The sequence below is a fragment of the Spermophilus citellus genome (assembly GCF_964194105.1).
Source record: "Spermophilus citellus genome assembly, chromosome: 16".
Classification (NCBI taxonomy): domain Eukaryota; kingdom Metazoa; phylum Chordata; class Mammalia; order Rodentia; family Sciuridae; genus Spermophilus; species Spermophilus citellus.
The window spans coordinates 36,511,652-36,523,579 of NC_138196.1; the positions used below are offsets into that span (position 1 = coordinate 36,511,652).

Sequence of the window (11,928 nt, forward strand, 5' to 3'; positions counted from 1 at the left end):
ATTGATACAAGGGCTGTATGAGGGGCCGGGCTGGAGGTGGAGCCAGGGTGGAGCTTCACCCTGTTGCTCCAATGTTCCTTATACTTGGGAATTTCTCTTGTTTAACAAGGGCATGGGCCAAGGGCCTATTGCTCAAGATTAAAAACTGTGCTTTCTGCATCTCAATGGCTCCTGGGCATCTCCTTTAGGATTCAGTCTCTCTCTCTCTCTCTCTCTCTCTCTCTCTCTCTCTCTCTCTCTCTCTCTCTCTCTTCTGAATCCCTATCTCAGGGAGAAGGTCTTAGACACAATAGGACATTTGTATTCATTACTTTCACAGGGGTGGTCCTCCTAAACTCTGCCCCTTCACACTTTCAGGCAGGGAAGTCCAATTTGCCAATACAATAGATTTCCAGAGTCTTCTAGAATTATTCTAGTTATCCTCAAAACTTTGCAGAAACCCATGACACAGACTCTCATGTCTTGGATGGTCAGAGATCCCTAGGTTTCACAAAGTTAAGATGGAGCTAAAGGAATGCAAGAAATCCTCTGTAAGCTTCTCTGCATCTCCCCCCACACATTAAAAAGGTATAATCGGATTTATTTTTTTTAAGACTTAACTTCCTTGAAAAAGAAGTATTTTCCAAAAGCCTGGTGTCATTGTGTTGCATTTGTGGAAAGCACCTATGAAGGCAAGAAGCTGTTCTAATGTATCTTAGTCTGGAGGGCGTGAAAGGGGTTTTAGGCCAATTGTGAATTTTAAGCCTTTTTTTTTTTAGGACTTATAAAAGTATGAATTTATTCCATAAGCCTTAGCACAAAAAAAAAAAAAACCTTATTTTTTAAAACCTCCCTAATGAGCTTAAACCTTTCTCAGTCTCTTAAGTCAATTTCAGTTCCTTGGGGATTCTGAAGTGTAAATCACCCAGGAAACTTGGGGAAAAAACTCCTGTCTTTGGGAACTTGCGGTCACCACTTTGATGCTCAATGTGAGGGTTCTGCTGCTCCAGACATTCTCTCTCCAAGCCAAAGAATCCTTATCGACCCCACCACCTCCACTACCACTCCCACCACCAGACACCTCCAACATTCACTCCATCCAAAGTCCTGATACCTCCACCCTGCTGAATGGAGGCAGAACGTACTTAGGTCCCCACTGCCAAGGAACCCGGCACCTGTCCAGCCTTCCACTTTAGGCATCCATCACTTCCTTGGGGTGGATCACCTCTCCCTTTCTACCTGAAAAGTTCTCCTGCTTTGGGATATAGCAGCTCCTCCCCGACACAAGCCTATACTTGTTTCTCCCCTGGGGCGCGGGAAGTCCAGCTCTCAGAACACAAAGTACTGGCTGTCTCTGGGAGGTGGTGGCAAATTCTGTTCATTCTTTTGGAAGGCTTAGAGTCTGGAATGAATTCCTCGGTGGCCATATTGTACAGTGAAACTCCCTTCTTCTCCTCCCCACTTTCCCTGCTCCCCTGTATAATGGAGAGGGAGGGGAACCTGGGATCCGGGCTCTAGCCTCTTGTGTTCATTACAGACAGAGCTGACCAAGTGGAGACTGAATGCAGTCAGGGCTTCTCTCCTAAGTCCTGGGACCTGCTGTGGGATTGGATCTGCCTGGAAGAGGCGGCCCTTTGGGAAATTCCTACAAGGGCTGGCATGAGCTCGTGCCAGGCAGCACTGTATCCACAAGTCTGTATGCCCCTGTGGTATCAGGACAGTGTAGTGAAGCTGCCCAGGGCCCCCACGAGATTTACACTTAGCACAAGGGTACCACAAGGAATGGAGAAGATGGGAAGTGCCCTGCCACAATCATAACCATTGCCCAGCAGTCTGACAAGGTGCAAGATAGCCCAGCATACTCACAGGACACGGCCCAAGTCCACGGGTCCCTATGGTAAATCAAGCTGGGCCAAAGCAGAAATCTCCTCCCTCTGAATAGGCTATTCTCGGAAAATTTCTTGGCTAGTTGGGGCAACTCACTCAGTTTACTGGAAGGAACTCTGCAACCAGGATGGGGTAATGTGGTTTGTTTTCTTTTTCTACAACCTGTGCTTTCTCTTCTCTATTCCTTGTGCCCAGCTCTGGGGAAATGAGGAATGGAGGGAAGGGGGTACTGGCACAGGGGTCTGGAAGCAGGAGGCAGGAGAGGAAGGATAGTGAACCATCAGTCCCCCTTGCCAGAACAGACTTGCACTCTAAAAATGGTTTCATGATGTAAAACCCAGAACAAAGGATTCTTTGGCTCCAGGAGGAAAAATTCTCAGTTTGGAATTCTCCCGAAAGCTTTGTTACAAATATTTTACATGACAGAACCTATTAATATCTCCAGCTAATTGCTCCCAGTTTTGTAATCTCTGTGGCAAAAATTCCAGCCAGGTCAATTAAGGGGAGTGGCTTTGCTCTATAGGGGTGGTGGTGATGGGGTGTCCCAAGTTCCTGTAAACTAAGGCACATTTGGCTATTTTTTTTTTTTACCCCAGCTCAGAAGCCTATTGCTGTGACTTGGTCTTAAGTCTCTCTTCCTTTCTCAGATCCTATTGAATTTTCCAAGCCCATTATGTTAGGGGGTGACAAGAGAGAATTAAGAGAGGATACAGAAGGGAAAGTGTTGTATCAAGGCTTAAAACGAGACAGAGTCTCAGCCATAAGCATGTTTTGGTGAATTTGCTTTTGGCTGGATACAAAAAAAGAGCTGCTGAAAGCTCAGCCTTGTGCTTTACAAATTGGATCAATCAAAATCTCCCCTCTGGTTTTTTATTAGGGAAGCTCAGTCCCCAAAGGGGGCAGTCAGACCCTCTATTCTCCCCCAGGAAGACCCAAGATCATGGTGAATAGAAATGATGGAATTTAAAAATTCAGAAAATGGTGGCCCATGGCTCTGGCCCAAGAAGACTGCCAAGAGCAAGTGGCTTCAAAGGTTGTCTTTAAGAACTTCCCAAATGTAAAAATTTCATTAAAAAAAATATGGATCATTTCTTCCATGAATCCCAGAAGGGACAAGGTAATGAGGAATCATCTATCATCTGTTGCCCCAGAAATTATCTGGAACAGTGAAGGGAAATAGCATTAAAATTTAGGAGTATTCCCAGATTTGAAGGGGAAACAGACCATTCCCACCCACACACGAATTCAAAGTTACACCAAAGAGCAGAATAGATGTACAACCTGGCCAAGAGATGGCCAATTCTTTAAATTGAGCTGGAAATTCTTTCATATTTTATCTTCTGGCAGTTTTTACTTGGTTCTTCTTGAAATGATTAATTAATAATTTTAATACAGTAATTGCCTCGTCTGTATAGGTGCCCAGGATTCAACAAATTGCAAAACTAATATGAATTCCTGTCCTTGTGGGGTGGACAGCCTAAGGGGATTAGTGTCCTAATGAAATAGGCCCATATGAAGTTAATTAGAGTCTTTCACCATAAGGAGTCATATGGGAGGATACCGTAAGAAGGAAGCGTTTGTGAAACACAGATCCTCACCAAAAACAGAGTTTGGCAGCACCTTGATCTTGGACTTCCCAAACTCCAGAACTGTGAGAAGTGCATTTCTATTGATTGTAAGCTGCCCGAGTTCTGGCATTGTTTATAGCAGGCTGAATAGGCAAACACATCAGGGATGGGGAGTGCTGTGAATCTTCTAGGGTGTCAGGGGACAGTGTGTTGGTATGTGGTAGCTCATTTTGTTGGGGTTTGACTCTTTTTGTTTTGTTTTGTTTTGAAGGACTGTCATCTGAAGATGGTGGCTGGGGACATGGTTATTTATAATGTGATTTTTACTTGTTTTGTTTTCAACAAATGACATCTTGGACTTCAACTAAAAAGCTCCCTTTGGCTAAAACTATCCAAATAGCCTATCCCAAAATTGTTTGGAAATGTCAGGAAGATGATGAACACATAAGCTGCTGTCACCAGTTCAAGACAGAGCTCAAGGGGATCCAACATGGCGGCCGGCGAGGAAGCAGCGATTCCAATGTCTCCATATTAACGGGATCAGAAAGACCCATTGGAACAGCTGCAGTCTACCTACTGAGGAACTTCTAGCAAAATTCCGTTAAGAGGAGATCTGCCGGGAATTGGTAGGTTTATTAGAAGGGACAGTTTGTCCCAGACAAGTGGATCTTGGCTGGCCACGCGGGCGCAGAGGTCCATTCCCGCAGCCACCAGCCGCTTCTGTGGGCGGCCGGCGGCCCGGAGCGGCACGGCCCGCCCAAACCGGCAGACGGCCCCCGCCATCCCGGCTCTCCCGGGAGGCTCCGTTCTCGCTCTGCGATAGACCGCCCCGCCCCGCCCAGCTCTTAGCCATGCGGCTGCAGCTGCACGGCTCTACAGGCGGCCCCCGGTGGCCTGGCGCAGCGAGAAGTGTCCCTGCCTGGCCCAGCAGATGGCCCGTGCCCTCCCGGCTCTGCTAACAGCCCCGCCCACCCGGCCAACGGCTCCCCACCCCTGAGACCAAGTGAAGGGAATCTAACCAAGCCTTTATGAAATAGTGAACTGGGAACTAAAACCAGAGATTGTGTCAGACCAGAGACAAGCCAGTTCCACCCCCTCCCTTCAGACACTCCGGCAAGGAGCCAGGAGCCTGCCATAGCAGAGAGGGGAAGTCACCAAAGTTCGGCCAAAGAGATTCCTTCCCAGCGGAATCTACTTTAGCAGGTGTGTGACTCCCACCCACATCAGATACAAACAACCTGGAAACTTCAAAATCTCTCCGTGGGCGTGACCGTAAGGGCCAAAGGACTCTCGACCCCCAACTCCCCCTACTGCCAGTGATGAGGGCTTGACTGTAGGGGCAGAGGGAAGCAGAGAAGACTCCCCCCCCAAATCCCCCAACCGTGAACTGAGAGGGTGTGACGGTAGGGGCGGAGGGAAACAGACGACACTCCAGACCCCCAACTCCTCCTACCACCAGCAGAGTGGTTGTGACTGTAGGGGCTGAGGGAAGCAGAGGGGATCCTCGACCCCCAACTCCTATTACCACCAGCAGCGACACCAATGGTCTTAGCCGCCAGATTCCGAAGGTGTGCCCACCAAAGGGGTCCGGAAAAATTAAACAATTGACTCCCAGACCACAGCTCCACAGCACTGGGGCTTAGATGAATGACAGAGAGAGTGCTCAGTCGTTAGGGAAATAGAGCACTCGGTGGGGCTGAAAGTGTAACCAAATCCTTGGGGAACTGCCTCCGGTGAGCAGGACCTGGCTGGCTGGCAGGAGGAAGGGGAGGAGGGGCCGTAGAAGTGAAATGGCTCTGGACCAAAAGGATTGAGAGACTCCCAGGAGCCGCCTTACAGGGATTGCTGTTGACACATTGAGGGCAAAACTCAGCCCGGAGGGCACAGCTTTGCCTAAGGGAAGAAAAGAAAATGGATCTCTAAGACCTAATTTTTATTTCCTATTTCATTTTATTTTTTTCTCTCCCTTTTCCCTCTCTCTCTCCCCTTCCAAGTTTTATTGCTCTTTCCATTCTCCTCTATGCTATCTATCTCCCTCTCCTTCTTTCTTTTCAAGAGCACCTACCTTCCCCTTCCCCCCAACTTTCATCCCAAGCATTACGTCCTCCATTTCATGTAATTGTCTAAATGCAAATAGGTGAATGTTTCGAGGCCATCTATAGGGCTCCTAAATACCTAGCTCCTACCAACACCCTGATCCAATCGACGGTTAGTATCCCCCTTCAGTAGAGCAATCTTCTAAAGTAGCCAAGACATACTAACCCTTATACCTGCATAGCACCTAACCTAAAGTCCTAAGAATAAAAAACAAACGACTATATGCATACAAAATCCGGAAGCCCTTTATAAATTGAATGAATCAGCTCTAAAGTACAATAAAGCCCAACATCTATAGGCATAATCTCCCACCACAAAGGAGAGACAACAGAGATAAACAAAGCCAAAACAAATGTATAGGAGAAAGCAGTTTCAAAGCAGTCAAACAGAGCTGGAAAGTAATGTGAACAACATGAAAAAACAAGGGAAAAAAGGATTACAGATAATGCAGGACAACTTAAATCTACAGGAGAACCTAGAAGCATCAGAAACATGGACAGGGAAAGAAATCAAGGCATACCTAACTCAGATGGAACGGAATTTTAGAGAAGACATGAGACAGCAAGTCCAAGAATTGAAAGTATATTTTGAAAACGAACTAAACAAACAAATTCAAACTGCAAAGAACGAGCTTCACCAGGAGATAGAGATCTTAAGAAAAAACCAAACAGTAATTTTAGAAATGCAAGAAACCATAAACCAGATTAAAAATGCTAATGAGAGTATTACAAATAGGCTAGATCAAGTAGAAGTCAGAACATCAGATAATGAAGACAAAGTTTATCAACTTGAAAAGAGTATAGTCAACACTGAAAAGATGCTTAAATCTCATGAGCAATCTATCCAAGAGTTATGGGATCTCATCAAAAAACCAAATTTGAGAGTCATTGGGATAGAAGAAGGCACAGAGGTTCAAACCAAAGGAATGCACAACCTATTAAATGAAATAATCATAGAAAACTTCCCAGAGATGAAAGATGGAATGAATTGCCAAATCCTGGAAGCCTACAGGACCCCAAACATCCAAAACCGTAATAGACCAACTCCAAGACATATAATTATGAAGATAGCCAACATACAGAACAAGGAGAGAATATTAAAGGCTACAAGGGAAAGGAGGCAGATTATATTCAGGGGTAAACCAATTAGGTTAACGGCTGATTTTTCATCACAGACTTTGAAAGCGAGAAGATCCTGGAACAATGTATTCCAAATGCTGAAAAATAATGGTCTCCAACCAAGAATACTGTATCCAGCAAAATTAAGCTTCAGATTTGACAATGAAATTAAAATCTTTCATGATAAACAAAAGCTAAAAGAATTCGCAGCCAGAAAACCAGCACTGCAAAGCATTTTGGGCAAAATTCTACAAGAAGAGGAATGGAAAAATAGTGCCCAAAACCAAGAGCGGGAGGTTTCTCAGTAAAGGGGGAGGAAAAAAATCAAAAAGTAAAAACTAGCCAAACTAAAATAAATAAATAAATAAACATGACTGGAAGTACAAATCATATTTCAATTGTAACCTTAAATGTTAATGGACTAAACTCACCAATCAAGAGACACAGGCTGGTAACCTGTATCAAAAAAACAAACCCAACAATATTCTGCCTTCAGGAGACTCATATGATAGGAAAAGACATACACAGGCTGAAGGTGAAAGGTTGGGAAAAATCATACCACTCACATGGCCCTCAGAAGCAAACAGGAGTGGCCATACTCATATCGAATAAAATCAACTTCAAACCTAAGTTAATCAAAAGGGATAAAGAAGGACACCATATCCTGTTAAAAGGAACTATCCACCAACAAGACATAACAATTATCAATTTATATGCACCAAATAATGTTGCAGCAACGTTCGTAAAACAAACTCTCCTCAAGTTCAAGAGTCAAATTGACCACATCACAATAATTATGGGTGACTTCAACACACCACTCTCACCATTAGACAGATCCTCCAGACAAAAGCTGAATAAAGAAACTATAGAACTCAATGACACAATCAAGAACCTAGACTTAACCGACATATATAGAATATATCAAACATCATCAAGTGGATACACGTTCTTCTCAGCAGCACATGGATCTTACTCAAAGATAGATCATATATTATGCCATAGGGCAACTCTTAGTAAATATAAAGGTGTGGAGATAATACCATGCACCATATCAGATCATAATGGAATGAAACTGGAAATCAATGATAAAAGAAGGAAGGAAAAATCCAGCATCACATGGAAAATAAACAATATGTTACTGAATGATCAATGGGTTACAGAAGACATAAAGGAGGAAATCAAAAAATTCTTAGAGATAAACGACAATTCAGACACAACATACCGGAATCTATGGGACACAATGAAAGCAGTTCTAAGAGGGAAATTCATTTCCTGGAGTTCATTCCTCAAAAAAAGAAAAAACCAAAAAATAAACGAACTCACACTACATCTCAAAACCCTAGAAAAGGAAGAGCAAAACAACAGCAAATATAGCAGAAGACAAGAAATAATTAAAACCAGAGCGGAAATCAATGAAATCAAAACCAAAAAAACCATTGAAAAAATTGATAAAACTAAAAGTTGGTTCTTTGAAAGAATAAATAAGATCGACAGACCCTTAGCCATGCTAACAAAGAAGAGAGAGAACTCAAATTACTAACATACGGGATGAAAAAGGCAATATCACAACAGACACTACAGAAATACAGAAGATACTTAGAAAGTATTTCAAAACCCTATATTCTAATAAAATAGAAGACAGTGAAGACATCGATAAATTTCTTAAGTCATATGAGCTGCCCAGATTGAGTCAGGAAGACACACACAATTTAAACAGACCAATAACAAAGGAAGAAATAGAAGAAGCCATTAAAAGACTACCAACCAAGAAAAGCCCTGGACCGGATGGGTATACAGCAGAGTTTTACAAAACCTTCAAAGGAGAATTAATAATAATACTTTTCAAGCTATTTCAAGAAATTGAAAAAGAAGGAGCTCTTCCAAATTCATTCTATGAGGCCAACATCACCTTGATCCCAAAACCAGACAAAGAAACTTCAAAGAAAGAAAACTACAGACCAATATCTCTAATGAACATAGATGTAAAAATCCTCAATAAAATCCTGGCGAATTGAATACAAAAGCATATCAAAAAAATAGTGCACCCTGATCAAGTAGGATTCATCCCTGGGATGCAAGGTTGGTTCAATATACGGAAATCAATAAATATTATTCACCACATCAATAGACTCAAAGATAAGAACCATATGATCATCTCGATAGATGCAGAAAAAGCATTCGACAAAGTACAGCATCCTTTTATGTTCAAAACACTAGAAAAACTGGGGATAACAGGAACTTACCTCAACATTGTAAAAGCTATATATGCTAAGCCTCAGGCTAGCATCATTCTAAATGGAGAAAACTGAAGGCATTCCCGCTAAAATCCTGAACAAGACAGGGATGCCCTCTCTCACCACTTCTATTTAATTTAGTCCTTGAAATACTAGCCAGAGCAATTAGACAGACAAAAGAAATTAAAGGCATAAAAATAGGAAAAGAAGAACTTAAATTATCACTATTTGCGGACGATATGATCCTATACCTAGAAGACCCAAAAGGGTCTACAAAGAAACTACTAGAACTAATAAATGAATTCAGCAAAGTGGCAGGTTATAAAATCAACACGCATAAATCAAAGGCATTCCTGTATATCAGCAACAAAACTTCTGAAATGGAAATGAGGAAAACCACTCCATTCACAATATCCTCAAAAAAAATAAAATACTTGGGAATCAACCTAACAAAAGAGGTGAAAGATTTATACAATGAAAACTACAGAACCCTAAAGAGAGAAGTAGAAGAAGATCTTAGAAGATGGAAAAATATACCCTGTTCATGGATAGGCAGAACTAACATCATCAAAATGGCAATATTACCAAAAGTTCTCTACAGGTTTAATGCAATGCCAATCAAAATCCCAACGGCATTTCTTGTAGAAATAGACAAAGCTATCATGAAATTCATATGGAAAAACAAAAGACCCAGAATAGCAAAAGCAATTCTAAGCAGGAAGTGTGAATCAGGTGGTATAGCAATACCAGATTTCAAACTATATTACAGAGCAATAGTAACAAAAACAGCATGGTACTGGTACCAAAACAGGCAGGTGGACCAATGGTACAGAATAGAGGACACAGAGACCAATCCACAAAATTACAACTTTCTTATATTTGATAAAGGCGCTAAAAGCATGCAATGGAGAAAGGATAGCATCTTCAACAAATGGTGCTGGGAAAACTGGAAATCCATATGCAACAAGATGAAGCTGAACCCCTTTCTCTCGCCATGCACAAAAGTTAATTCAAAATGGATCAAGGAGCTAGATATCAAATTAGAGAGTCTGCGCCTGATAGAAGAAAAAGTTGGCTCCGATCTACATATTGTGGGGTCGGGCTCCAAATTCCTTAATAGGACGCCCATAGCCCAAGAGTTATATAAAAGAATAAACAAATGGGACTTACTTAAACTAAAAAGTTTTTTCTCAGCAAGAGAAACAATAAGAGAGGTAAACAGGGAACCTACATCCTGGGAACAAATTTTTACTCCTCACACTTCAGATAGAGCCCTAATATCCAGAATATACAAAGAACTCAAAAAATTAAACAATAAGATAACAAACAACCCTATCAACAAATGGGCCAAGGACCTGAACAGACACTTCTCAGAGGAGGACATACCATCAATCAACAAGTACATGAAAAAATGCTCACCATCTCTAGCAGTCAGAGAAATGCAAATCAAAACCACCCTAAGATACCATCTCACTCCAGTAAGATTGGCAGCCACTATGAAGTCAAACAACAACAAGTGCTGGCGAGGATGTGGGGAAAAAGGTACACTTGTACATTGCTGGTGGGACTGCAAATTGGTGCGGCCAATATGGAAAGCAGTATGGAGATTCCTAGGAAAGCTGGGAATGGAACCACCATTTGACCCAGCTATCGCCCTTCTCGGTCTATTCCCTGAGGACTTTAAAAGAGCATACTATAGGGATACTGCCACATCAATGATCATAGCAGCACAATTCACAATATCTAGACTTTGGAATCAACCTAGATGCCCTTCAATAGATGAATGGATTAAAAAACTGTGGCATTTATACACAATGGAGTATTACACAGCACTAAAAAATGACAAAACCATGGATTTTGCAGGGAAATTGATGGCATTAGAGCAGATAATGCTAAGTGAAGCTAGCCAATCCTTTAAAAACAAATGCCAAATGTCTTCTTTGATATAAAGAGAGTAACTAAGATCAGAACACAGAAGAAGAGCATGAGGAAAAGACTAACATTAAACAGAGATGAGTGGGGCCGGAGAAAGGGAGAGAGAAGGGAAACTGTATGGAAATGGAAGGAGACCCTCATTGTTACACAAAATTACATATAAGAGTTTGTGAGGGGAAAGGGGAAAAAAAAAACAAGGGAGAGAATTAAACAACGGCAGATGGGGTAGAGAGGGAAAATGAGAGGGAAGGGGAGAGGGGATAGTAGGGGATAGGAAAGGTAGCAAAATACAACAGTCATTAATATGGTATTTTGCAAAAATGTGGATGTGTAACCGATGTGATTCTGCAACTTGTATTTGGGGTAAAAAAAATGGGAGTTCATAACCCACTTGAATCAAATGTATGGAAGATGATACGTCATGAGCTTTGTAATGTTTTGAACAACCAATAAATAAATAAATAAATAAATAAATAAATAAAGACAGAGCTCAAGAATAACTAGCAAGTGACCTCAGATACCATGCATATTCACGTGCCCCAGGCTCATCTTAGTTACCAGGCTCTGCAGTGATCCCTCTGGGACATTTCCTCTTGGGTTACTGCCCTGGAGAGATGGTTTTTCTTGCGGGCAATGAAAATTTTCTGGGGCTGGATCCATATCCCGGCACCTCATCCATAGTTCAAATCTAGAACAGAAGCCACTTGGGGAGGAGATCTGCACAGAGCCCCTCCCCAAATACTTTAGTTATTAAAGTACAGTGAACTCTTTCCGCCATCTTTTCGTGCCGCCATAATGGTGCGCATGAACGTCCTGGCTGATGCTCTCAAGAGCATCAACAATGCCGAAAAGAGAGGCAAACGCCAGGTCCTTATTAGGCCGTGCTCCAAAGTCATTGTCCGGTTTCTAACTGTGATGATGAAGCATGGTTACATTGGCGAATTTGAAATCATTGATGATCACAGAGCTGGGAAAATTGTTGTCAACCTCACAGGCAAGTTAAACAAGTGTGGAGTGATAAGCCCCAGATTTGATGTGCAGCTCAAAGACTTGGAAAAATGGCAGAATAATCTGCTCCCATCCCGTCAGTTTGGTTTCATTGTATTGACA

General features: G+C 42.3%; 1 protein-coding gene across 1 annotated transcript in view; it reads right to left on the reverse strand.

The window, feature by feature from the left end:
- Positions 1-223: 223 nt before the first annotated feature.
- SFRP1 (secreted frizzled related protein 1) overlaps positions 224-11,928 on the reverse strand; it is a 140,163-nt gene continuing 128,458 nt past the window's right edge. Inside the window, exon 4 of the transcript XR_014019134.1 lies at positions 224-240. The gene's annotated coding sequence lies outside the window, so the exon portion shown is untranslated. The remainder of the gene's footprint in view (positions 241-11,928) is intronic.